General features: G+C 37.3%; 1 non-coding gene across 1 annotated transcript; it reads left to right on the top strand.

The window, feature by feature from the left end:
* Positions 1 to 524: 524 nt before the first annotated feature.
* On the top strand, positions 525 to 631 carry LOC128295974 (small nucleolar RNA R71). The gene has a single exon (XR_008286521.1). It is a non-coding gene; the product is annotated as a small nucleolar RNA R71 (small nucleolar RNA).
* The last annotated feature ends 22300 nt before the right edge of the window (positions 632 to 22931 follow it).

The raw sequence follows: 22931 nt of genomic DNA, 5'->3' as shown, positions 1-22931 counted from the left end.
TTCTCTTGTTGATAAGGTGGCTGTTGAAAACCCTGAGGATTTTGTGGCTTCTGATTCCCTTGACCACCCCAGTAGAAATTTGGGTGGTTCCTCCAACCTGCATTATAAGTATTACTGTATGGGTTATTTTGAGATCGAAAGTTGTTGTTACCCATATAGTTGACTTGTTCCTCTTTGGTTGTAGGATTGAAGGATTGATATTCTGTATGCACACCTCCTCCACTTGAGTCACACCTCATTACTGGATGTACCTGCGTAGAACCAAGTAAACTATCAATCTTTTTATTGTGAAGTTCTACGATTTGTGACATAATGGCGAGTCGACATTATAAGCGTCGGCTATTTTTGTTGGCTTAGTCCTCATGACTTGCCACTGATAGTTATTCAATGACATTTCTTCAATGAATTCATAAGCCCCTTCAGGTGTTTTTTTGTTGATGGTTCCGCCAGCAGCGGCATCAACCATTTGCCGAGTCGAGGGATTCAGACCATTGTAGAATGTTTGTACTTGAAGCTAAAGCGGTAACCCATGGTGAGGGCACCTTCTCAGTAAGTCCTTGTATCTCTCCCATGCATCGTAAAGTGTTTCTAAATCCATCTGCACAAAAGAAGAGATATCATTGCGTAATTTAGCCGTTTTAGCCGGCGAAAAGTATTTTAGTAAAAATTTTTCGATCATTTGTTCCCAAATAGTAATTGACCCTTGTGGTAACGAGTTCAACCACTGTTTAGCTTTGTTCCTCAATGAAAAAGGAAATAACCGAAGACGAATGGCATCATCAGAAATTCCATTGATTTTAAATGTATCGCAAAATTCCAGAAAGTTTGCTAAGTGAGCATTGGGATCTTTATCTTGCAAACCATCAAACTGAACAAACTGCTGTATCATTTGAATTGTGTTAGGTTTCAGTTCAAAAGTATTTGCACTACAATTTGGTCTAACTATGCTAAATTTCGTTCTGTTAGAAGGTTTAGCATAATCATACATAATGCGTGGGCGAGATTTTGATTACCCTTAATAGCGAGGAGGTAGCTGATTGCCTTGGTTTTCAGCCATCTCGTCAGTTGGAGGTTGAGTATCGTCTTCTTGCTCGTACTCTGTGTATCTTAAGCTACACCATATTTCTCTTTGGTTTCTACAAACTGTGCGATCGACTTCTTCGTCAAAAAGTAATGGTCCCAACGGGTTTCTTCTAGTCATAAACTATAAAAACCTGCCAAGAGAAGGAAAAAGTAAATTAATTAGTAATAATAAAAATAATAAAATAAAATTGCAAGAAAAATAAATGGCTAAAGTAATAAAAATTTAGCGTTCCTAATATTTTAGTTCCCCCGCAATGGCGCCAAAAACTTGATCGCGTGATTCGTTACAAGTAATAAATATTTATAATGAAGATCAAACCTAGACTAACTATTATCACGACGAAAAGGCAAGCGCACCTATCGGACAATAGTATAGTAATGGCAAGGCCAGGGATATCGTATTACGGGAACCAAAAGTACTAGTAATAACTATCTTTTTATTATTTAACCTAGAAATAAAGAGGGGTTTTCTATTAAACTAATTAACTAAACTAATTAACTAATTAAACTAAAGCAAAGAGAAAATTTGGAAAAAAGACTTGAAGAAAAGTAATTGATAAAGAAGATACCCAATGAGGAATCCACCTAGATTTCACTTGTTATCTAACTCTGAATGAGACGATTTATTCACTTGACTTGATCCGTGAGACTCCCTAACCTATATTATTATCTCTTTCGAGACTAATAACGTCTAACCTTCAGTTAAATTAATTGAAATCTCTTTTTTAATTAAAACCCCTAGGGAAGCAGTAAATCGATCTGTGGACTCCCATATTAGGTTTGACCCTAATTCGGCAAAATCTCGTAACCCTATTTCTAGGCGTTCGATCAACTCCACTTAATTATGCCAAATCTACTGTTAGACAGGGACTTTTTCTCCTCTGCATAAGCACATCAAATCATGAATTAGTACCCGGAATATTAACTCAAGCATTAAGAACACATAATTAAGAACAAATCAAGGATTTATCATACAGTTCAAATAATAATAACAAGATCCATCATAGGTTTCAACCCCCTTAGGTATCTAAGGGGTTTAGTTCATAATAAAATAAGAGTACATCTCAGAAGTATGAAAATAACAAAACATAAAGAAAACTCTAAAACCCCTGAAGGAATTCTGAGAGAGATCTTCAATCTTGAAGTAGCTCCGGCTTTTGGGATGGATCGTCCGGCTTCCTTCAAGTAATTCCTGGCGTGTGGTTTTGTACTCCAGAAAAGTTCTGGAGGGAGGCCCCCTTTCTAAGTCATACTTATGGTGTTTATATAGGCTTTGGATTGGCTTTCTTCCTTCCTAAGTATCCTTTTCAGTGTAAAATACAGCTTCTTGAAAAAGGGACACACCTATATGCCACGACTGTGTGATGTGATTGCCAGGCCGTGTTCGATCCGTTAAATTGCACACGGTCGTATGGGTCAATGGCCAGGCTGTGTTCGATCGTGAAAGCCTTGGTCGACACCCTCGAAAGACATGGGTATGTGAGCTACCAGTGTGGCAAGGCTTAGGCCGTGTCATCTTCTTGATTTGGTCCATTTTGTCCCTTTTTTGCTCGTTTTTGGCTCCTTTTGACTCTTGGTGCTCTCCTGAGTACAAAACATGAAATAATCGGATTAAGAGCACCAAAATCAACAAATCTAGTAATAAACATCCATAAATATGCTAAGTATTTAGGGTAAAAATATGTATAATTTGGCGTTTATCAATTTGTAATAAAATAAGCATACAATTGTAATTCATGGATTTAAATTACTTATTATTTAAGTAAATAGATATTTATTATTTATTATTAAGTAAAAGATATTTATTAATTAAATAATTATATTATAAGATTTTATGTGATAAATAAATTAAAACATGACAAATGTATGATGATGATATGGTACATGTGTAAATATAAGTAATATTACACTTGTAATAAATATATTGATTATTAAATAGATATTTATTAAGATATTATATTATTATTAAACAAATAAAGCATAAAATAAAAGAAAATAAAACAAAGAAGGAAACCAAAATAGAATAGGCTATTCGAAAGTACCAGGGGAAAAAGAAGAAAGGAAAGAAAAAGGAAAAACTAGGGTTTGGGAGCTTTAAGCTTTAATTGGTATCAATTAAGTCCTTTTTATTTAAATTTGATGTTTTAGAAGCTTTAGAACAAAGTTTTTGTTGAAATTAAGTTGAGGTTTTGGAAGTTTTAGGTTTTTGAACATAGTTCATGTTGAACAAAATAATGAATTAAGGGTTTAATTAAATTAATTTTAAGTTAGAATTGATTAAAGAATTAAATTGTAAACTAGGATATAAGTTTTGGTAATTGAGGGATCAAATTGAAAGAAGTTTTAAATTAGGGTTTGATTATGAGACTTGATAGTTAAGTTGAATTTGACAGGAATTTGAACAAGAATGAAGTATGAAGTAAGTTAGTAAAGTGAATGAGTTAGTTAGGACCTAATTGAAAATAAGGTATAAATTGAATAGAAATTCAATTATTTGTTATAATGAGTGTTGTAATAATAATATAATTATTTTAATTTCTGTAGCTAACGTAATACTGGAGACCTCGACAAAGAAAGGAAAGGAGAAGGTTGACGAAGAGTAATTCGAGAATTACGATTTGTATTTCTATAAAGCGAACTTAACATTTAAATTGTTGTTTTTATTATTATATGTGTATGGAAAGATATTAAGGTAAGTATTAGTGTTTGATATTGAATTGAATGTATGTGAATTTGTGATTATTGTGAAATGGATATTGAAATGATTAATTACTATGAATTGAGAAATGAATTGAATACCCTATTAACTGTATCGGACTGAGTCAGATATAATTGACATGTCATAGTATTTATAGCGAGAGATAGATGAACCCCAATTGAATTAGTAGAATACAAATAATACTTATTTAATAGAAAAACCAATCTTCTACTTGAATTAGAAGAGAGAGACATTTAACCCTAATTAAATACACTAGGGTTGCCACCCCTCATACATATTATGAGGGGTTTGGGGCCTCTCCTATATCAAGTCCAATTATACATGTTTCCTAAATTTTAAGCTATTTTCCAAAATAAATATTATTAAATTAATTTTAATTAATTAATTTCTAATTAAATAATTTTCGAACTCAATTCTAATTTCGTAAAAGTCGGGGTAACTTTACCATAAAAGAATATATGAGAAAATATATTTAATTTCTATATTTATTGGATTCACAATGACCACTTAATTTAATTTCATTTTAAACTTCAATTATTTACTTAAATAATAATTGAAAAACTTAAATTAATTCTCAGACCATTCTCAAACTTAGTGAGAATCCACATTCATTTCCAAATGTAATTCAGTTATGTTCATTTCCAAATGTAATTCATTTCTCTAACTTTATCATTTCTATCCATTTCTGTTCATTTGATTATAAACGCAATTCATTTTTGGTTTCAACAATCTAGCGGGAGGGCTGATTGGACATATGTGATTAGGGCTCAAATGATTTTTAATTAAGTTCTAGCTTTTCGCCTATTAATTATATACTATCTATCATGACTGAGCTTTCCCTAATTATATACTATTACAAAAGCTATTTGATTAGTGTTTTTCCAATGACCTTATCATAAGCGTGTTGCCCTCATAGGATATCCTTAGTCTTTTTAGGATAAATTCATTCTCCTAATATGATCCTATTTATCTCATAGTAACAATTACATCTTCTTTCATAAATATTCAATTACTCTTAAATAGTAATTAAATTATTTATCACAAAGACAAACAACCTATGGCCACGTTACTTTTCATCTATCATGTAATGCCAATGAGAGAATATCATTTACCTTTTTTTGGGCTACGAATTCCACTATTGGAATGATGCTACATACTATAAAAGTTGAATACCCAATGCACCAACTTTTGGTTCTTTATCTATTTGAACTCATGCTTTTACTTACATTAAAGTATACAAGTCATGCATATGTAGTCTGTTATCCACTTAAGATTGAGGCATGCCATACTATAAACGTCACAAGTGAATAAATCCATAAACGGATTCATGATCTATTCTACTTGGGTTCTATCTGATGTACTATCAATTCAGTAAGTCATAAATATGTCTCTATCTTTTGAGGGTCATCTGCTCTGATGCTCAAGACAAAACATCTCACCAATTAGATTTGGTAGAAGGCATATTAGTCTTTCAATCGGTTTGTTCATTTCTAGTTAGACTAAAGACCTATTTATGTTCATCTACTAATATAAGTTGTCTTCCCATATTACGATCCGACCATGTAATACTGCTTAGTATTAGTTATATACTAGATAATCAATGAGGTAATATTTTCTTCCATTTTGCTTTACATGCAAAAACCATTGAGGACAATATAAAAAGGGTATTAACTTAATTTATGGATAATTTTATTAAACCAATCTGTTCAAAAAATACAAGTGTAAAAACAAATATACTACACTTATGACACTAGATCCAACACCACTATCATAAGAGCTCAGGTCTTCAATACATAAAGGTATATGTGTAATGCCCTCAACCCGACCCAATTCACTGGGTCCGGATCTCGGGTGTTACTACACATAACACTTAACAAAAATTTTCAAAACAACTAACAATTGGTCATTACTTTTCTTATTATTTTATTGAAAGATTCAATACTCCAGAACCAAGGAAAATATTTTAAAATAAAACATTACATCATACTTGTTACAACTCAATACAATGGCAAAATTTTATTAAAGATTGACTCTTAGGGTGTAACACTACATTACACCACTTTTCCACTGTATGCATAATAATCTGGTTCGCTGCTTTCTTGGCGTATTCCTGACATTGTCCCAACTGGTGCAAATCTAGTGCCCCACTACTTGAAGCATAGACATAACACTTGTAAGTTAAGAAAAACTTAGCGACAATTAAGACAAAATACATCAGCGTATGCTTTTATAATATTTGAAGAACATCTGTACACTAGTTACCCTTCTTAACCACTTACTTCTGTTTCGAGTAGATACAATCACAATTTCAGACTTATACTTACACACCAAATCCCATACTCTTAATTGTACCAATTCTCTCTTAACTGCAGGACTAACTTAAGATCCTTTGAGATATTACATTAATCTCTTTTGTTTATTAAAACCATAAAAGATATTTTCAAAAGAATATACTTTTAGATACTTCTTTACATAGACCATCTCTTCACCCTTACACTTAAACCAGAACAGTTATTCACAGATACTACACACTGGCTGATACATACATACTTGGCGAATACTTACGTAGATTTGAATAACATCATTTTACCAATTAAATTATATTATTATTTAATACCCTACAAGCTCACACTGATAATGAGCTATACAGATTATTCAGATGAATCTTAAAAATTTATTACAAAAGCCAGTGTAGTTGTGACACCCCTAATGTGACCCTAGTCGGAGAGTGGTTTCGGGACCACGAAACCGAGTCACAAGAATAATTAAGTGTTATATTCCGTGCTTATTGTATGTGGAATTGGTATGCGTAAATATTTCGTGTCTCGATTTTTATTAATTAGGTGCTAATTTATAAGAAAGGACCCATGTGCTAGGACTTGAAAATGTGATAGGTGTATTTTTAAGTGGCCTAATAATGCATAAAGTGAAATAAATGGAGTTGCATGTCAATTATCCCTTTCCTAAGGTGGATGGCGGCCATGACAAATTATGGGCAAGGGAAAACATGTTCCCAACATGTTTTACTAATGGATGATGTTAGAAATGATAAAATAAGAGTATGAAAAAAAAAAGAGAAAAAATGTTCATTCTTCTCCATAGGCTTGGCGAATGTACTAAGGAAAGAAAAGAAAAATTTGTTCATCCTTTCTCATCTTCTTGGCGAAATTACTAAGGGAAAAGGGGAGGATTTTTGCTTCATGCTTGGGTTGGAAGAGACCTAGAAGGAGATTTGGCTAAGTTTACATCAAGATTAAGGTATGTATGAGGTTGTGTTGGGAGTTTCATGCATGGTTTGGTTGCTAATTTGATGTGCATGTTAGCCATGGCTCAAATCTTTGTTATGCCATGGAAATGGTATTTGGCCAAAGTTGTTATGGTGATAAAGCCATTGCATGCTAAGTGTGAAGCTTGATGATGATGCATGCAATGATGGATTTTCTACTCATGAGTAAGATTTTGAGTTTTCTCTTTGTTTTATCATGATTGAAGTTGAAAAGGAGCATGATTGTCATATTCGCCATGATGCATTCTTGAGCATGATTCATGCTTCTTGCATGTTAGTTAAAAATTTGTGTTTTGGATGGCTATGGACACCTTGAAAATTGGCCATGCTCATATATGCATATATATGATTGCACATTATGTTTGGTTATGAACTAAGTGATGAATACATTGGTTTAAAGAAGAAAATGTGGAAGAATGCTTGTGAAATTGCAAGCACAATTGACCTAGCACACATATAAGTGCTTGATGCTATATTATAAGTTTTGGGCCACAATGTGCAAAGCATTAATTAGTAAATTGCATGCTGTTTTTGTGAGGTATTAAGTGCAAAATTGACCTCAACATGTACATGAATATTCGGCCTTGGATAGCCTATTGAAGGCCTTAGCATTTCCTTGATGCTCAAATAAATTGTATTGAATTGTTTGATGTAGTATAAAATGTGCATGACCATTGTGTATTCAAGTTAAAGAGTGGCCATATGACCATTTAAAATCCTTGTCATATTCGCCATAAGCAAGCACAATGAGGTTTTAATAAATTGAATTTGTTGAATTAGCTCAAGAGCTAAGAGGGCCACAATTGGACAAGGGAAGGAAAAGGTGATCGAATAGCCGAAAAAGCCGTTCGACAACATCCGAGGTAAGTCCTCAAGAAGTGACCTTACTTGAATTATGTGAGATGAAATATGGATGTGTATGATTATTGATTATGTGTGTATGAGCATTTGAATTCCACGGGCTAAGTCCGAAGGCGAATATGCTAATGATTATAATTGTGTTTGAGCCTTAGTATGTGAAAATGAAATATGTATGTCCAATGATTATTGATGTATGTGTGCATGAGAAATTGAATGATATCGGGCTAAGCCGAAGACAATTATGCTGGAAATTATATCCGGGTTAAGACCGAAGGCAATTGTGCTAGTGGCTATATCAGGGCTAAGACCAAGGCATTCGTATGCGAGTTATTCTATCCGGGCTAAGACCCGAAGGCATTTGTGCACGTGATTATATCCGGTTATATTCCGAAGAATCTTGGGCTGGAGGTGAGTGTTGGTTGCTGTAATGAATTCAATTAGCACACTCGAAAAGCCCAAAGGATAAGGTACGTTATATGTGCATTGGAAAGTCGACATGTTTGAGCAACATTCGCTCAATCGACTAATGAATTTCAGTTATTGAATTGATTGATACTTTGTGAAATTATATAATGATGAAGTGTGAAGTAGGAATGTGTACAAATGAAATGATGCATTTGGCTATGTGAATGTATTGCTGTAATTAGAGTTGATTATATCCCTTGAGACTTACTAAGCATAAAAATGCTTACCCCGTTGCTTTGGCTCTCAGTTTTCTAGATTTCGCTCGAGGCAATCGGATTTGGGATCGTTGAAGTCGAAGTCATCCACACTATCAAGCCTCCATTTTGGTATAAATTTTTGGTCGAACTTGAGATGGCATGTATAGGACTACCCCTTGTTTGTTAAAAATGTTGTAATGTAAGTATGTACGGCCATGCGAAAATGGCTCGAAAAGGGAAGCATGAACTTAGACTAATTGTGGGTTGTATGTATATATTTGGTGTCATGATGTGGCTATGGCTGGGAAATGGGAATGTTGGTCATATGATCAGCCATTGGCATGGTTAAAATGATCATATATGAACCTATGTATGGCAAGACTAGTTGAATCAAGGAGACTACCAAATAGGTAAGTCCTACCTTAAAAACAGATGCTGCCAGCTGCAGTGGTGTTAATGTGAAAAATCACCAAAATTCATAGGAATGGAATTAAATAGTGAATAAGCTATGTAAATGAACCTTGATGAGTCTATTTTCATATGGAAGAAACGAAATGGTCATAGGAGTTACAGGTTAAGAGATATTAAAGCTATTGTGAGACAGGGCCAGAATGGTTTCTGGGTTCCCTGTCGCAACTTTAAAAATTCACTATAAATTATCCAAAAAGAATTAGGAGACATACCTTATATGTACAGATTCCATTTTGAGTCTAGTTTCATTAGAAACAAACGACACCAGCATTAAAGCCCTGTACAGAGAGATATTCAAGTTATACCGCGCGAAGATCAGAGCAGTCGATCCCTGTAACATGGGTAACTTTAACTAATAAACTGTACCAATTGGCCCGACCAAAAATCCTAGAAATAAATCCATGGATGGATATATGAGTCTAAATTCAGGGAAAATTTACAAAACCAGTTTCCGAGTTTTGAAACTCGAGATATGATTTTAAGGCAACAGTGACGCAGTTTTCCAGCCTGACTGGAAGTGTCAAATTGGTGGGCAAAACATGTGAACTTGGCTTGTTAACCCTCGGGTCCGACACGGCGATGGTCTCGGGTTTGGGGTGTTACAATTTTATTGGTATCAGAGCCACGGTTTAGTCGATTCTAGGACTACCGTGATGTGTTTGGGGTCTAGCTATACATGCCATTAAATGATGAATCGATAGTGTGGTGATTTCGACAATTTGACTTTGTGTTTGTTTATAGCAATGGATCCGATCCCAACCGAAGCGATAGCTGATGATGTGGAGAGTGTGGCGCTGCTCCGCGCAAGGGACAACAGGGCGGACTCTCAACCTATGGCCAGCAATCCTAATGACGAGGCTAAGCAAGCCTTTTATAGTGTGATGAGCGAATGGTTTAATCAATACATTCGAACCAACACTATTGTTCCACAACCTCCATTCCCGACAAATGCAACCCCGCACCTACAATACCTCCGGTGACTGACCAAATAAGGTCAAGTAAGCCCCGGTCGATAGGATTGAAAACATGGGGCCACTGAATTTAAGGCCACGGATGATGATGATGCCGAAGCGCTGAATTTTGGTTAGATAACACTATCCGGTGCTTGATGAGCTATCCTGTACACCCGATGAGTGCTTAAAGTGTACCATCTCCTTGCTACGCGAGTCCGCCTACTATTGGTGGAGTACTCGACTTGTGGTGCCTAGAGAGCAAGTGACTTGGGAATTCTTTCAAACCGAGTTCGAAAAAAGTATATCGATCGAGATTCATCGACCAAAAGCGGAGGAATTTCTTGATCTTAAGCAAGGTTCTATGTCCGATTCGACTACGAGCGAAAGTTTGTGAGGCTTAGCCGTCTGCGAGAATGCATTTCGTCCGAAGCTATTATGTATGGCGCTCGAGGATGGGCTGAATGATGATATAAGGATGTTTGTTGGTATTCTCGAGATACGAGAGTTCGTAGTACTTGTTGAGCGAGCTTGTAAAGTAGAAGAGCTTAGAAAGGAGAAACAAAAAGTGATGTGGGAACTGGAGAATTCGAAGAGGTCCTCGGAAAGTCTCTTCAACAAGCATCGAAGAGATTTCGAGATGATGCGAGCCGGTCTAGAGGCGTTTAGACTTTCCTAGACGAGGACGCGATCGACCCCTGTGACCACACGAGTCACCTCGATCGCCGGTGGCGGAAATGATCGCCGAGAGAGGCGGAGTGTCCACATTGTGGCAAATGGCATTCGGGAGCTGTTGGTTTCATGATCGCTCCTGCTATAAGTGTGGATCAGCCGACCACTTTATGAAGGATTGCCCGAGGATGCATGAGCGAGAATGTAAGTCGAGTGCAAACCCGGGTGCTACCTTCGCTCGAGGTAGGCCACCTAGAAATATGGGCAATGTCGATTGGCGGTCGAGAGGATCTAGAGATGCTACCATCGGATCGAGGCTCGTGCTCTGCTAGGATTTATGCCATCTGCACGCCGAGGATCTTGCCTCTCCGGATGTTATTACCGGTACTTTCACTCTTTTCAATACAAATGTGATTGCTTTGATTGACCCGGTTCTACTCATTCATATATATGTGAAACCTTAGCATCGAGAAGACTTTGCCTATTGAGTCTCTGAGTTTGTAATTCGGTGTCAAACCCCTTGGGTCATTACGTGCTTGTCAACAAAGTGTGCAAGAAAAGTCCCCTAGTGTTCGAGGTTCTTGTTTTCCGGCGGACTTGATGCTTTTGCCGTTCGATGAGTTCGATGTTATTCTTGGTTTGGATTGGTTGACCATGCGATGCGGTTGTAAATTGCAAGAGCAAGACCATCGATTTGAGGTGCGCGAATAATGAAATAATTCGGGTTGAGTCTACGGACTTAAAGGGTTGCCATTGTAATATCGCGATGTTGGCCCGAAATATGTAAGAAAAGGGTGCGGCGTACCTTGTGTCGTGCTTTCGATGACAAGGAATCGAGAAGAAACCGAATCTGTGCGTGGTTTGTGAATACGGATGTTTTCCCGAAGAATTGCGGGTTTACCACTGTTCGGAAATAGAATTTGGCATCGAATTGGTACTGGTACCACTCCAATTTCGATAGCTCCGTATCGTATGGCACCAACGGAATTAAAGGAGTTGAAAGTTCAGTTGCAAGAATTGGTGGATAGAGGTTTTGCTCGCTTGAGTTTTTCGCCTTGGGGTGCGCCGGTGTTGTTCGTGAAGAAGAAGGATGGAACCATGCGATTGTGCATCGACTATCGTCGACTTAATAAGCGGCGATAAAGAACAAATATCCGTTGCCGCGTATTGATGACTTGTTCGATCAACTGAAGGAGCCTCGGTGTTCTCGAAAATAGATTTGAGATCGGGATACTATCAATTGCGAATCCGAGATTTGGACGTGCCCAAGACCGCCTTGAGCGAGATATGGTCACTATGAGTTCCTAGTGATGCCGTTTGGGCTCACTAATGCCCTACGGTATTTATGGATTTAATGAATCGGATCTTTAGACCATATTTGGATCGATTAAGTAGTCGTGTTCATTGATGACATCTTGGTCTATTCAAGAAATGAGACCGAACATCTTGAAAACCTGCGGTTAGTCTTTGCAAATTTTACGGGACAAGCAATTATATGCTAAGTTCAACAAGTGTGAGTTACGGTTAAGAGGTTAGCTTCTTGGGTCATGTGGTATCTGCGCCGGGTATTCGAGTCGACCGAATAAAATTTCAGCCATACTTAATTGGAAGCCTCAGAAATATTCTTGAGGTTCGACTTTTGGGGCTTCTTAGGTTATTACCGACGATTTGTAAAGGCTTCTCAACGATAGCCACGCCGATGACGGCTACTCCAAAAGGACGTTAAGTTCGAATGGACGGAGAAATGCCAAAAAGTTTCGATCAACTGAAAACTTATTTGGTGAAGCCCCAATTCTAGTGCAACCCGAGTCCGCAAGGAGTTTGTCATCTATAGCGACGCCTCTCTACTTGGGTTAGGTTGCGTATTAATGCAAGAAGGTCGAGTTGTGGCCTGTCGTCGAGGCAATTAAAGCCACATGAGAAAAATTATCCGACTCATGATCTCGAATTGGCGCCATCGTATTCGCCTTAAAGATTTGGCGACATTACTTATTTGGTGAAAGGTGCCATGTATACTCGGATCACAAAAGTCTCAAATATTTGATGACCCAAAGAGACTTAAATCTGCGACAAAGACATTGGCTTGAGTACATTAAAGGATTATGAGTGATCATTGACTATCACCCGGGAAAGGCGAATGTGGTTGCGGATGCCTTGAGTCGTAAATCGTTATTCACTTCTGACGATGAATGTGCACTTGTCCGTCCGATCCGACGGTGTGTTAGTGGCTGAATTGAAAGCCAAACCATTATTGACACACCAAATTCGAGAAGCTCGAGAAAGTCGACGACGAGTTGGTTGCAAAAGCGAAATTGCGTGTGTTAGAACAAGGACTCGGAGTTTCAAATCGACGATGACGATTGTTTGAGGTTCAAAAGTCGTCGTGTGTCCCAAAGAATTGAACTCATTTCGATAATTCAATGAAGCCCATTGTAGCCAAATGGCAATCCACCCGGGAGTACGAAGATGTACAATGATTTGAAAGCGTCGGTTTTGGTGGCATGGTATGAAGCGAGACATCTCGACTTTGTTTGAGATGTTTAATATGTCAACAAGTGAAAGCGGAACATCGGTGCCTTGAGATTACTTGACCAATCACGATACGGGTGGAAATGGGATCGAGTCACAATGGACTTTGTATCCGGACCGCCATTGTCGTGAGTAAGAAGGATGCGGTTTGGGTCGTGGTAGATCGATTGACTAAGTCGGCCCACTTTATCCCCGTCGTCTGATTTTTCAATGGACAAATTAGCGGAATTATACGTTTCTCAGTTGTGAGATTACATGGGGTGCCTATTTCCATCGTGTGGGATAGAGATCAGAGATTTACCTCGCGATTTTGGAAAAAGTTGCAAGAAGCTTTGGGTACCAAGTTGCATTTCAGCACCGCCTTTCACCCCCAAACCGATGGTCAATCCGGCGGATAATTGAGATACTTGAGGATATGTTAAGATGTTGCGTCCTCGAGTTTAGTGGTTCATGGGAGCGGTATTTGCCGTTGATTGAATTCGCTTACAACAACGACTTTCAATCAAGTATTAAGATGGCACCCTACGAGGCTTTATGCAGGCGTAAATGCCGTACACCATTGTTTTGGTGAGCTTGGTGAAAGCAAGATTTTCGGGGTGGATTTGATTAGGGATCTTTGAGCGAAAGTGAAAGTAATCCGTGAAAGTCTGAAGATAGCCTTCGATCGTCGGAAGTAAATGCAGCGGATATGAAGCGTAAGGATATCGAGTATCGGTGGGTGATAAAGTGTTTCTCAAGGTATCGCCTTGGAAAAAGATACTCAAGTTCGGTAGTAAGGGCAAGTTGAGCCCGAGGTTCATTGGGCCATATGAGATATCGAGGCGAGTCGGTCCGGTGGCATATCGTTTGATTTTGCCCCGAACTCAAAAGGTTCACGATGTCTTCCACGTTTGATGCTTGACGTTATAGATCCGATCCATCGCGTGATTAGTCCATCGAAATTGAAATTCAAGCTAATATGAGTTATGAGGAAGAACCGATTCGTATCCTATCACGAGAAGTGAAAGAGTTGCGAAACAAGCGGGTTCCGCTAGTGAAAGTGTTATGGCTCAAGCACGGGATAGAAGAAGCTACTTGGGAGACCGAGAACTCTATGAGAGAGCGATATCCGAACCTATTTACCGGTAAGCTTTTCGGGGACGAAAATCTCTTGAGTGGGGAGAGTTGTGACACCCTAATGTGACCCTAGTCGGAGAGTGGTTTGGGACCACGAAACCGAGTCACAAGAATAATTAAGTGTTATATTCCGTGCTTATTGTATGTGGAATTGGTATGCGTAAATATTTCGTGTCTCGATTTTTATTAATTAGGTGCTAATTTATAAGAAAGGACCCATGTGCTAGGACTTGAAAATGTGATAGGTGTATTTTTAAGTGGCCTAATAATGCATAAAGTGAAATAAATGGAGTTGCATGTCAATTATCCCTTTCCCTAAGGTGGATGGCGGCCATGACAAATTATGGGCAAGGAAAACATGTTCCCAACATGTTTTACTAATGGATGATGTTAGAAATGATAAAATAAGAGTATGAAAAAAAAAGAAAAAATGTTCATTCTTCTCCATAGGCTTGGCGAATGTACTAAGGAAAGAAAAGAAAAATTTGTTCATCCTTTCTCATCTTCTTGGCGAAATTACTAAGGGAAAGGGGAGGATTTTTGCTTCATGCTTGGGTTGGAAGAGACCTAGAAGGAGATTTGGCTAAGTTTACATCAAGATTAAGGTATGTATGAGGTTGTGTTGGGAGTTTCATGCATGGTTTGGTTGCTAATTTGATGTGCATGTTAGCCATGGCTCAAATCTTTGTTATGCCATGGAAATGGTATTTGGCCAAAGTTGTTATGGTGATAAAGCCATTGCATGCTAAGTGTGAAGCTTGATGATGATGCATGCAATGATGGATTTTCTACTCATGAGTAAGATTTTGAGTTTTCTCTTTGTTTTATCATGATTGAAGTTGAAAAGGAGCATGATTGTCATATTCGGCCATGATGCATTCTTGAGCATGATTCATGCTTCTTGCATGTTAGTTAAAATTTGTGTTTTGGATGGCTATGGACACCTTGAAAATTGGCCATGCTCATATATGCATATATATGATTGCACATTATGTTTGGTTATGAACTAAGTGATGAATACATTGGTTTAAAGAAGAAAATGTGGAAGAATGCTTGTGAAATTGCAAGCACAATTCGGCCTAGCACACATATAAGTGCTTGATGCTATATTATAAGTTTTGGGCCACAATGTGCAAAGCATTAATTAGTAAATTGCATGCTGTTTTTATGAGGTATTAAGTGCAAAATTGACCTCAACATGTACATGAATATTCGGCCTTGGATAGCCTATTGAAGGCCTTAGCATTTCCTTGATGCTCAAATAAATTGTATTGAATTGTTTGATGTAGTATAAAATGTGCATGACCATTGTGTATTCAAGTTAAAGAGTGGCCATATGACCATTTAAAATCCTTGTCATATTCGGCCATAAGCAAGCACAATGAGGTTTTAATAAATTGAATTTGTTGAATTAGCTCAAGAGCTAAGAGGGCCACAATTGGACAAGGGGAAGGAAAAGGTGATCGAATAGCCGAAAAAGCCGTTCGACAACATCCGAGGTAAGTCCTCAAGAAGTGACCTTACTTGAATTATGTGAGATGAAATATGGATGTGTATGATTATTGATTATGTGTGTATGAGCATTTGAATTCCACCCGGGCTAAGTCCCGAAGGCGAATATGCTAATGATTATAATTGTGTTTGAGCCTTAATAACGAAAATGAAATATGTATGTCCAATGATTATTGATGTATGTGTGCATGAGAAATTGAATGATATCCGGGCTAAGCCGAAGACAATTATGCTGGAAATTATATCCGGGTTAAGACCGAAGGCAATTGTGCTAGTGGCTATATCCGGGCTAAGACCGAAGGCATTAAATGCGAGTTATTCTATCCGGGCTAAGACCGAAGGCATTTGTAACGTGATTATATCCGGTTATATTCGAAGAATCTTGGGCTGGAGGTGAGTGTTGGTTGCTGTAATGAATTCAATTAGCACACTCGAAAAGCCCAAAGGATAAGGTACGTTATATGTGCATTGGAAAGTCGACATGTTTGAGCAACATTCGCTCAATCGACTAATGAATTTCAGTTATTGAATTGATTGATACTTTGTGAAATTATATAATGATGAAGTGTGAAGTAGGAATGTGTACAAATGAAATGATGCATTTGGCTATGTGAATGTATTGCTGTAATTAGAGTTGATTATATCCTTGAGACTTACTAAGCATAAAAATGCTTACCCGTTGCTTTGGCTCTCGGTTTTCTAGATTTCGCTCGAGGCAATCGGTTTGGGATCGTTGAAGTCGAAGTCATCCACACTATCAAGCCTCCATTTTGGTATAAATTTTGGTCGAACTTGAGATGGCATGTATAGGACTACCCTTGTTTGTTAAAAATGTTGTAATGTAAGTATGTACGGCCATGCGAAAATGGCTCGAAAAGGAAGCATGAACTTAGACTAATTGTGGGTTGTATGTATATATTTGGTGTCATGATGTGGCTATGGCTGGGAAATGGGAATGTTGGTCATATGATCAGCCATTGGCATGGTTAAAATGATCATATATGAACCTATGTATGGCAAGACTAGTTGAATCAAGGAGACTACCAAATAGGTAAGTCCTACCTTAAAAACAGATGCTGCCAGCTGCAGTGGCGTGAATGTGAAAAATCACCAAAATTCATAGGAATGGAATTAAATAGTGAATAAGCTATGTAAATGAACCTTGATGAGTCTATTTTCATATGGAAGAAACGAAATGGTCATAGGAGTTACAGGTTAAGAGATATTAAAGCTATTGTGAGACAGGGCCAGAATGGTTTCTGGGTTCCCTGTCGCAACTTTAAAAATTCACTATAAATTATCCAAAAAGAATTAGGAGACATACCTTATATGTACAGATTCCATTTTGAGTCTAGTTTCATTAGAAACAAACGACACCAGCATTAAAGCCCTGTACAGAGAGATATTCAAGTTATACCGCGCGAAGATCAGAGCAGTCGATCCCTGTAACATGGGTAACTTTAACTAATAAACTGTACCAATTGGCCCGACCAAAAATCCTAGAAATAAATCCATGGATGGATATATGAGTCTAAATTCAGGGAAAATTTACAAAACCAGTTTCCAAGTTTTGAAACTCGAGATATGATTTTTAAGGCGACAGTGACGCAGTTTTCCAGCCTGACTGGAAGTGTCAAATTGGTGGGCAAAAACATGTGAACTTGGCTTGTTAACCCCTCGGGTCCGACACCGGCGATGGTCTCGGGTTTGGGGTGTTACAGTAATAGCCCACTCGGTGAAGTCTTTATATCTTATTATTGTTTGGCATATAATTGGTAAAATAATGGTATACAAGAGTGTAACTCCCCAAACCCGGCCTAGATGTTATGGTCGTATTTGGCAATGTCACACGATAGTGTTTTTGAAACCTTGTTGTTACGATGAAAACATTCCATGTTTTTATCTTTAGTAAACCTTTTTTAAAACTTATAAAGTCATCTTTATTTATTTAAAACATTTTTTTTGAAACATCCCTCATTGCAGAAGCTTTAATAAAACAGTCTAAGTGATCATGAGTTTAAAAAATACTTTAACATTTTGGAAATCGAATTTCCTACGACTAGTAGGTATAAATCCATAAAGTAAAATAAATAAATATATAAAACCGAAATTTAAAACTAAAGTCCCAGAGTGTCTTTAAATGACAACCCAAATAATCAATAATAATCAAATTATAAATTGTAAATTGAAAACCATGAAGTCCAAAAATTACTGTGGTCACTGCTAAGTCCTCTGTCGCACTGGTCTGTCTAAGTATGGGGATTACCTGTGCACATTAAACAAAAAGGGTGAGTTTACGTAAACTCAGTGTGTAATCCAGCAGAAACAAACAAACAATCAGTATTCATAGTGCACAGTTGAACAGTCTTGGACCAAAGCCCTTTTCAGTATCAGTGACAGTTTGGGCCTTAGCCCATCTAAGTACAGTGTCAAAAATGCAGTAAGGCATTAGCCCATCACAGTATTTGTAGCAGTAACAGTTATACAGTAGCAAAATCCTACCCATCTAGCCTCTACACACTATCTTCGTCCAACCCTGCACTCCATGTGGGGATAAAATCAATCCACCCATCTCTACACTCCAAGTAGTACTGAATGCGGCACAAAACAGTAGTTTGCAGCTGAGCTACTAGTAAATGAGGCTTAAAACCTTTCAATACACTTCCTTCGAATAACAACCCCCAACCCAATGCAATGCAACATATAATGGATGATATGCTATTATGCAATTTCAGTACATATATACTGTTCAGATATTAACATGCTTAGTACAAATATCATTCAGTCAATTTCATACATTTAAGGGTCTAAGTAACGTTTACCGACCTTGTAGTAGGTTCACAGTCGACTTGGGCGACCAGTGCAACCTTAGAAACATTTCGATAAAAATGGGCTCACACACCTATGTGATCTTCCCGTGTGGCCCACTCGGACCAAATTGGCCTTGGACGTGTGATCCATTTTTAATGTAACTCATGCTAGATAAATATTCATATATGTTTTCAATATTTACTTATATGTTCATTCAAAGCTGTTTGCTTGAGTCATTGTCACTAAATTATTTATATCTTAAGCTACAAAATTCCAAATTAAGATCCTCTTGATGCTTTTTAAACTAGACTCAAATACCTTTCTATCATAAAATTTTTAGAAATTATAGTTTATCAAATAAGTATAGTAAAATCTTCAAATTTATCTCTATTCTACTGTTTGACAGCTTCAACCTTTCCTTACTAAAAATTATTTATCTCTTAGTACAAAATTTGGATGATTTTTCCGTTTGTCTCTCTTGAAAATAGACTCATTAAGGATTTAAAAATATAAATTTAAGCTCATAATTAAATTTTTTACAATTTTTGATGATTTTCCAAATTCAAAATAGGGTAGCCCTAAATCATTCTAACCTTGTCTCACAAAATTTATTATATCTCACAATTTACAATTCCATTGCTTACATTGTTTCTTCCATGAAAAACAAGACTCAATAAAATTTAATTTCATATTTTGTTCAACCTTTAACTCAATTTCCAGTAATTTTGATGATTTTTCAAAATTAGACTATTGCTGCTATCCAAAACTATTTTAGTGCAAAATGTTGATTTCCAAGTTTATAACACCCTTATTTCCTTTCTCTACAATTTTTTTCACATCATTTTCTCTTATTTCTCTTATTTCTCGATAGTAAGCAATTTTGAATTTTTACCGAATCCTATTTTTTGCGTTTCGGGTACACACCTGGTTTCGTTTTTTATGCATAAGCACTCCTAAGCCTCCAGAACCTAAAAATTGACCAACATGTCTCCAGATTAATCACTTAATTTGTTTTTAATCAACCAATTTCGGAAGGAACTCAACTAAAATCCTAGCAAAACCCTTACCTCGCTTGAGTAACCATGACTTCGCACAACCATAGTGTCGATTCAAAACCACCAACCCTTAATTAACTCCTAAACACCAAAAAGGAATCTCCCTTTTAGAGATTAACCAAGAGCGATTAACAATAGACAAAACTGTTACTTACCGAACACGCGTAACCAACGATGAACAACCGAATCAATTGGAAAGAAAAGAAAGGAACGAAAGGGGAAAATAATGGAAATTTCAGTAGCAACTAGGGGAAAGAATCGACAGAGGAGAGAAAAAGAAGAAGAAGAAGAAATCGTCAGAAAAAGTTTGGGGAATTGGAGAGAAAACCAAAACACTATTATTATTTTTTGTAACAAAAAGATAATCATATTATTTTCTGATAACCTCTCCCCAATTATGTCCTAAAATCACTCCTTATTAATCTACTAAAACACAACTACTAAGAACTTTGCTCCAACAAAACTCTTAGCCGAAATTGGTGCAAAAATACTGTCTCTACGCCATAAAAAAGAATTGAACACAAGACCTCCAACACTCCAACACTCCACTTAACCAACAGACCAGCAGGTCCATTCTAATTTAAACTTACCAACAATTAAATTTAATCCTTTTACACAAGGTTAAGGCTTTATTTATAAAAATACCAAAATTTTCCCAAGTAAGGCTTAAACTTGGGACCTCACACACACACACCTAGAACACTTAACCATTGAAGTTGATACTCAATTGTGTGTCAAACATACAAGAAATCAAAAATTAAAATTTTGGGGCTTTACAACTCTACCTCCTAAAACAAAATTTTGTCCTCAAAATTTACCTGAACAAAATAGATGAGGATACTTCTGACGCATTACATCCTCAGGATCCCATGTTGCCTCCTCAGTACTATGATTACATCACAAAACCTTCACCAGAGGGATAGACTTCCTTTGTAGAACCGTAACGTCATGATCAAGAATCTAAACCGGCTCCTCCTCAAAGGTCAAGTCTGGCCTCAACTCAATCTCCTCAATAGGAACAATATGAGTAGGGTCAAAGTGATAATCCCTCAACATAAAGACGTGGAACACGTCATGAATCCGATCCAACTCCGGAGGTAGCTCTAATTGATAAGCAACTAGTGCCACTCGCTTCAGAATATGATAAGGTCCAATAAACCTAATGCTCAACTTGCCCTCACGACCAAACCTCAGTACCTTATTCCATGGCGAGACCTTAATAAATACGAAGTCCCCCGCGGAATACTCAATCTCTCAATGCTTTAGGTCCGCATAGGATTTCTGTCTGTCAGATGCCGCTTTCAGATGATCCCTAATCAGTCTAACCTTATCCTCAGTCTCCGATACTAACTCAAGACCCAGAACACGTCGCTCGCTCAACTTAGTCTAATATAAAGCAGTGCAACACTTACGACCATATAGTGCCTCGTAAGGTGCCATCTGGATGCTAGACTGGAAACTGTTATTATAGGCGAACTCCACTAGCGGCAAATAATCCTCCCAACTGCCTTGAAAATCAATAGCACAGCTCCTGAATTTGAGCCTTAAACTCCACAAGCTCCTTTGGTGTCAGTCGATAGGGAGCGATGGACACAATAGCTATACTTGGAAATAGTTCAATCTCAAATTCCAACTCGCGATTTGGAGGAAACCCCGGTAGCTCCTCCGAAAAAAAGTTCGAAAAATCCTTTACTGTTCTGATATCCTTAATTGCAGAATCCCCAAAATTCGAAACACTTATATAAGCCAAGAATACCTTACATCCCTTACGAACCATCTTTTCTACCACCAGTGCAGAGATCACATTAGATAAGTAATTCCAGCATTCTCCAATCATGACTACCTCCTTATCCTCCTCAGTCCTTAGTACGACCCTCTTAGTCACACAGTCCAAGATAACACGGTGCTTAACCAACCAGTTCATCCCCAGAATTAGGTTGAACTCCCCAAATGGAAGCTCCATCAAATCAGCCAGGAAGATTGCCCCTTGTACCTCTAAAGGAACGTCCCTATACAGTTTGCTAACTCTAACAGATTGCCCTAACAGACTCAGTACCGTAACCTCACTTGTTGATACGTGATATTCGTGATGGATTTTAAGTATTTATAATTGATTGTTATTGGAACTAACTATTATCACGATAAAGACAAGTGTACCTATCGAATAGTAGTATAACTTTAGCAAGACCGGATTGTCGAATCCAAAGGAACCAAGAGTACTAGTAATTACTTTCTTTTTATTATCTAACCTAAAAATTAAGGGATTTGTTTATCTAGACTAATTAACTAAACTAAGGATGCATAGACAGGAAATTGGGAAAAAACTCTTGGGAAAACTCGATTGATTAAGACAATACCCAAGGAAAAATCCACCTAGACTTCACTTGTTATTTGACTCTGAATTAGATGATTTATTCATTTGACTTGATTCGTAGAAATCCCTAAGTTTTATTATTATCTCTCTCGAGACTAATAACGTCTAACCCTAGGTTGATTAATTGAAATCTCTTTCTAATTAACGCCCTAGTGTTGCATTAACTCGATCTATGGACCCCCTTATTAGGTTTCACCCTAATCTAGCAAAATCTTCTCACCCTATCTCTAGGCGTGCAATCAACTCCGCTTAATTATGACAAATTTACTCTTAGACATGGTCTATTCCTCCTCTGAATAATAGCATTAACTTGAATCAATATCCTGAAATATTAAAACAAGAATTAAGAACACATAATTAAGAACAAGTCAAATATTTATCATACAATTTAGATAATAATAACAAGATCCCTTCTTAGATTTCATTCCCCTTAGATATTTAGGGAGTTTAGTTCATAATTATAAAAGAAAACATCTCGGATGAATAATGAATACAAAACATAAAGAAAACTCAAAACCCCTGAATGGAAATTAAAGGGAGATCTTTAGTCTTGACGATGAATCCAGCTTCTGAGATGGACCAATCGGCTTCCCTTAAGTAATTCCTTGCCTCCTACTCTGTGTGTCCTTTATAAGTGCCTCATCAGGTGTTTAAATAGGCTTTAGAATGCCTAAGACCCTTAAAAGTGTCCTTTTCTGAATAGGACAATACTTGGGCTCGATAGGGACACGCCCGTGTGACACGACCATGTGCAATTACTCTAGCCCGTGGTCAAGGCATTGAATAAAGGCAGGCATGTAGTCTACTCGTGTAAGTCGTGCTTCGATCCT

Source organism: Gossypium arboreum, chromosome 7, assembly GCF_025698485.1.
Source record: "Gossypium arboreum isolate Shixiya-1 chromosome 7, ASM2569848v2, whole genome shotgun sequence".
NCBI lineage: Eukaryota > Viridiplantae > Streptophyta > Magnoliopsida > Malvales > Malvaceae > Gossypium > Gossypium arboreum.
Note: the sequence above shows the minus strand (reverse complement) of the source record. Positions and strands in the feature narration are given on the sequence as shown.